At 43.9% G+C, this 6,000-nt stretch overlaps 1 protein-coding gene across 1 annotated transcript in view; it reads left to right on the top strand.

Annotated features, from left to right (window-relative positions):
- Positions 1-1,191: 1,191 nt before the first annotated feature.
- PDE4B (phosphodiesterase 4B) overlaps positions 1,192-6,000 on the top strand; it is a 646,239-nt gene continuing 641,430 nt past the window's right edge. Inside the window, exon 1 of the mRNA XM_043461050.1 lies at positions 1,192-1,282. The gene's annotated coding sequence lies outside the window, so the exon portion shown is untranslated. The remainder of the gene's footprint in view (positions 1,283-6,000) is intronic.

Below are 6,000 nucleotides of genomic sequence, written 5' to 3'. Positions count from 1 at the left end.
CGTTCTTTTAAGGTGGGACAATCAGGCTCCCACCTTAAAGGTGCCTGTTGCTCAGTCATATAAAATCTCAAATTGCACGACCCCCCTCCCAGGGCATCTTGATGGGCCACCTCCGCGGTGGTGATCCGACCGGTTGCCTCAATAGCACTGCGCGGATCCACTCCTAGAGCTCCTTTGTGCAACAGCCGGGCAGTGGGCTCTCACGGTCACACGGGCTCAGTCCACGCAATTGCCCCACTCACTTCCTCGCCTCCCGCTACCCCACGCTCTGAGGGCTCTCCCTCCCCACCCCCCTTTGTGTAACCTTAGGCTGTGGAGCTTCTAGTACTGTATTCATGGCAGATGTAGAGCGGGTGACTGACACGTTCCAGGGACTGCGAATCGCAGCGAGCGCGGGCGGTTGGGGGAGGGCGCGTAGTGGCAGACGGCCGCTGGGATTATGAATGGGGGCGGGGGGGGGCGGCGAGTGTGGGGTTCAAACCAGGATTTTCGGCATCCGGCTTTGGCTAGGCACGCAGGGACTGTGCGTGATCCTTCAGCCTGGATGGGAAGGGAGATGCCGTGAGCTCCTGGCTAAGAGTGAGGGTTATTTTGCAAAACTCCCTTGGTCTCGTGCCGGCGGAGTACTGCGGGCGGTCGGCCGGCGAGGTAGGTGGAGAAGGAAAGCAAGCGGGGTGGGGAATCCGGGAGAGGCCAGCCCGCTGGGGACCGTGTGACAGGTGGTGGCCTCAGCAGTTAGAAGCTACCACACTAGAATACAGTCCGTGCAATACGATCCAATTGTTATTCCCCGCGCCGGGCTGAAGAGCGCAGCGCGGCAGACCAAGTGCCGCCGGCGAGCTGTCTCTTCGGAGGAGGGGGGCAGTGGGGGGGCAGGGGGGGATTTAGGGGGCCAGAGGAGGAGAGAGCAGCTCCTGGGCGCATCGCGGCCGCCCGTGCCACCCCGGCGGGGTCCTCCACGCCAGCTGGTCCGCGCGCGCCCCGCAGCCGCCCCCGGCTCGTGCGCCCCTCTCCCCGGCCGCCAGCCCCGCTTCGGCGAATGCGGTCTCCCAGTGGCCGGCCGGGCGGCACGCGAGCGGCGGGCAGCGTCTCCCCAGCGTCTCCTCGCCGCCTCTCGCGCCCCGTGCAGGGCAGCGCGGGAGGCACACTTGCCTCGCACGGAAGAGCTGCGCCCGGCGGAGCTGCGGGGCCGGAGCCTGGGCGTCCAGAGCGCGGCGGCTGCGGCGGTGCACCCGCGGCGCCCCGGGCAGGACGAGGGCAGCTTCCGCCAGGGCAGCCTGAGGTAAGGGCTGCCGCGGAGGCTGCGGGTTTATTCCCCTCCTTCTCTTACTTCGTTACACAGGGAAGCTGAAATGGAGAGTGTGGGTACCGTGGGGTTGATGGGGAGCGCGGGGAAAACGCGGCGGCGTGAGGATGGTCTCCTTGACCGTTTCGTTCCTACCGCTGGTAGGAATTCCGCCAACCGGCCCTTACTCTTCGCTCGCTCCTTCTCTGCCTCTGCCTCCGGCCCTAGACTCCTTGGCAAGTCCCCGGGAAGGAGAGAGCCAAGGGAGGATGGAGAGAGTCAGAAAGATTCGCTCAGAAGTGGGCGATGAATTGGCGCGCGGTGCCCCGTGATTGACAGCGGGCACGGGAGGGGAGCTTGAAGTACCCGAGAGTTTCCAGGGCTGCGGCCTCAGGATGGTCCTGCCTGCCCGGTGGTTGGGGCACCAAGTGGGTGCAGTCAGGCCGCGGCTTCACGGAAGCTCCGCTCGGAACTTTTAGGAAGCTCCTGTTTGGGGAGGGGTGCTGGATTGAGCTTAGGGCCTGGCCGTTTCTAACCTCTGAGTGTGTGTGTGTTTTTGTGTCTGTAGGGTTTCCCCCCCTTCCTTCCTGCCTTCCCTCCTTTACATCTTCGTGTTTTGCTTCCTTCTTTCTCTTTCACAGACCGCCCCCACCCCTTCCAAGTGCTGTCTTTCAAAATATTCTGAACCTGCTGTAGTCAATAGCTTTAAAGCAAGTATGAAGAAGAGAGCACAGAGGAATAGCTCTTAAATAGTGTGGCTCGTTTTAAAGGCGAATATGTGTATATAAAGAACATATACTAAATTACATATAGTATAATATGTAATATACACACATGCCTGGGTTAGATGTAAAGAAATACTTTGGGACTCTTGCCTAAAGTTACATTACATTTACATTAAGTTTATATCACATGTATATCATGTTACTAAACAGAAATGATAAGTCTGTGCATTTTATGTCTTTAATCTGTTTGAGATACAACTGTTCTTTGAATCAAATTCATCTTTTTAAATTCAGGGGTTTCTGGTTACTTGGAAGCTCTGAGCTACAGTGTAAGAAAAAAAGGCATATTGCATTATTTTTGAAGAAGTACAGATGCTGTTTTTTTTAGTGGACCATCCACCCTCCCCACCTTCCTTTTACTAAAAGCTGATTGTTATGCAAATAATATTCATAAAAATAAAAACAATCTGAGAACTTCAAAGTGTTTTTAGCTAGACCTGAGGTGTAGGGAGGGGTCTGGAAGTTATCTATGTGTGAATTTGACATGAAGTTTGTAAGGTAAATGATTTCACTTTGGGTGAAAGGAAATTCAGCTGTACTTCCCTCTAAGGGTACATCATTTATCTTATGATCTCCCAAGAGAGGAATCCTCTTAATGTCAACATGTGTCTTTAGCATCACAATAGTGTATTCAACTCTTCAAACCATTAGTTGGATTTGGCATATTTGGCTGTTTCTGTTATTTTTCAACAACAGAATCCCAGTTACACAAAATAAGTAAAGTTGTTAGACTGGCATTTTTGAGAAGGTATGATTGATGCATTGAGACTATCTATCTGTATATCTATCATCTCTCTATATTTCTCATTACAATTGTGAAGTAATCAAGTTTGCAATATGTCTAATCATGTTTTTCTTAGCCCATTTTCCTTTTATATTTCTGACTTGACATATTTTACAAAGATAAATTATATTGAATTTCTCTAGAGGGTAGCCACGCGCATGCTTGTTTCTTATGACTAGACCTGGTTTTGATATAAGGTATAAGATATCAGTCATATTTAGTTTTCTGACCTTGGAGTCTTTTGCCTGTACAGAGACAGATATTTGGTAATAATACTATAATAATAATATTAGTACTAATATTATAGTGCTAATAATATAGTACTACTACTAATAATACTATAACCCAAGTAAGGGCTTGTGTTTGATCAAAATATTAGACACAGAAATGATATTTTCATTTTGGGTTACAAACTGAAGCTTTAACATTGTGAAGGAATAAAGAGTCCCAGGTTGCTCTTGATATCTTATTTGATTTACTTTAATTTGGAAGCAAGAAATATATGATGTAGTCTAGAGTTAGAAAGATTTGGAGGTTTAGTAATTTGAATTATCTTTTATTATTATGGCATAGAACTTCATTGCTCTTTCTAAGAACATTCTAGCAGCAGATTTTGGAGAAGGTGTGGGGATGTTGATCACAGGACCCAGGTGTTTCCTTGAGCATTGTTTTTTTGCAGTCACCTTGTGGTAACATGGCAGACACTATAATGTGCCAAGTCCCCCTTCAAGGAAGAGCATGTTGCCCCAGCTCTGGGAATGCTACCAGCAGATGGTCTCCAAAGGTCAGTCTCTTTGAGGATTGCCCACTTGGGTCCAGGGTGGCACCACTTTCCAGGGCAGCTCACATCCAGTGACTGATCCATGTGGGAGTATATCAGCCCAACCCCCAATCACTCTGAAGGATCATTCGGGCTCTGGATCCACTCGTGGGACTTGCTTTGCAGCACCAGTTCTTTCTTGGTTGATTCTGCTTCCTTCTCCATTCTCAGATGTTCATAGCAAGGCAGTCCTTAATAAAATTGCAAGCTCAACTTCATCTTGATGTCAGCTTCCCTGGGAAGCCATCCTGTAGCAACACTTCCTCCCTGCACGTTGATTTTGCCAGTTTTAATCTTTTATCTTTTAAAATATAGCATCACTTCTCATTGGAGGACATTTCTATGGGCCTGTTCCTCTTCTGTCCCTCCTTGTTTTACCATTCTTTCCTGTTAGCGGATTTATAGTTTCTTTAGTCTCTTTTCAGTCTACTGATTTGAGTACTATATACATTTCTATACTTTTAGTAGTAGGTATTTTTATGTTTTTAACATTCATGTTTTGTCTTAACAAATGATATTAATCAAAATACCTACTGTCTTCTTGGATAATAAGAGAGTCTTATAATGTTATAATTTTGATCATATGCCATATTGTTTAGTGATATAGTTGTGCCATATTTTTTGCAGCCATTGTGTCAGTTTTATATAATTTTTCTTAAAAAAATTTTTAAGGTCAATGCTTATTTTAATTTACCCACATTTTCTGTGTTCACTGTTGCTTCTTGCATCCTTCCTTCTGGATTCAAATTCCTCCTTATAGAAGTGTGTATCTATTTGGTAAGCATATGTAGGTGATAAAACTCTCTTCGTCTTTTTATTGTTGTTGTTTGTTTGAAACTGTATTTGGACTTAAAACTTGAATACTAGAGCAGAATTCTATGTTGACAATTATTTTTTTCATCATTTTGGAGACACTGTCTCTCTTGTTGATCATTAGAAGTTTCTTCATTGCTTTAAGATTACTCTATAAATTAGAATTTTGAGATTAACAGATACACACTACTGTATGTAAAATAGATAAGCGACAAGGGCATACTGTATATCACAGGGAATTATATTTGACATCTTGTGATAATGTATAATGGGAAGGAATATGAAAAAGTATATATAAATATAACTGAATCACTTTGCGGTGCATCTGAAACTGACAGTAAATCAACTGTACTTTAATTAAAAAAAAAAAGAGATTACTCTGTCTTTGGTGTTCTGCAGTTTTACTATGGTATGCCCAGGTGTGGATTTATTCACTGTTTCTTCTCGGAATTTCTTATCTTTAGTCAGATGACTCTTGTGTTTCTTGAATTAAAAATCCACAGTGTATTTCATCATATATTATCTTACCTTTTTTTTCTCTATTCTTTCCATTAGAATTCTTATGTATATGTTGGACCTTCTTGTTTTATCCCTCATGTCTATTACCTCTGTATTATTTTCTATTAGGAATTTTTTTTTTTAAAGCATTTGGGTAATTATTCATAACTATTATTCCTTGATATTTATTGTTTTAATTTCCATTGAGCTATGACTTATTTTTTTATTTCTAGGAGTGCTCTTTGATGCCTTTTTCATATGTTTCTGTTTTTTTCCTGAAGTTTTCTGTCATTTTATTATGAACTCTATCCATATTTTGTCTTTTTAATAATTATAGTGTACTTATTTTATAATAAGTCTCAGGTTGTTTTCTTACTTGAAATTCTTCTGGGAGTTAGTTATCCCAATTGGGTCTGCTGGTTCTTCCAGAACTATACATCCACTTAAAGGGGGATCCTTTCCTCATGAGGTTTGTTATTTGGATTATGAACTCATTTTCAGCTGGGTTTCTGCTTTTGGTTTTTCCCTCCAGTAGCCATATTTTTCCTAGTTTTTGGAAGTTTCCCTGTAGAGTGGTTCTGTGTTTGTTTCTGTAGATTAGCCTGGGAAATTTGCTGGTCTGGGCTCAATAAGATTAAAAAAAATATGAAGTTATAATTGACATGTAATATAATTGACATTTTATTAGTTTCAGGTGTACAACATAATGATTTGATATTTGTGTATACTGTGAAATGATCACCATGTTATGTCTATTTAACATTTGTAGAATCAGCTTTTACACTAATTTCCTTGCTTGAGATTCCTATATCATGCAGGTGATGTAAATTCAAACTGTGTGTGGGGGAAGTGGTTAATTCAAAGAATCCTTTTCCCCCCCTTCTGTCGAGAGCCCCAGGTGACACTTAATGGTAAAGAATCCACCTGGCAATGCAGGAGATGCAAGAGGTGGGTTCGATCCATGGGTCAGGAAGATCCCCTGGAGTAGGAAATAGCAACCCACTCCAGTATTCTT

The sequence above is a fragment of the Cervus canadensis genome, chromosome 2 (genome assembly GCF_019320065.1).
Source record: "Cervus canadensis isolate Bull #8, Minnesota chromosome 2, ASM1932006v1, whole genome shotgun sequence".
Taxonomy (NCBI): domain Eukaryota; kingdom Metazoa; phylum Chordata; class Mammalia; order Artiodactyla; family Cervidae; genus Cervus; species Cervus canadensis.
The sequence above is the reverse complement of the archived record's forward strand: the minus strand, read 5'-3'. Positions and strand labels throughout refer to the sequence as shown.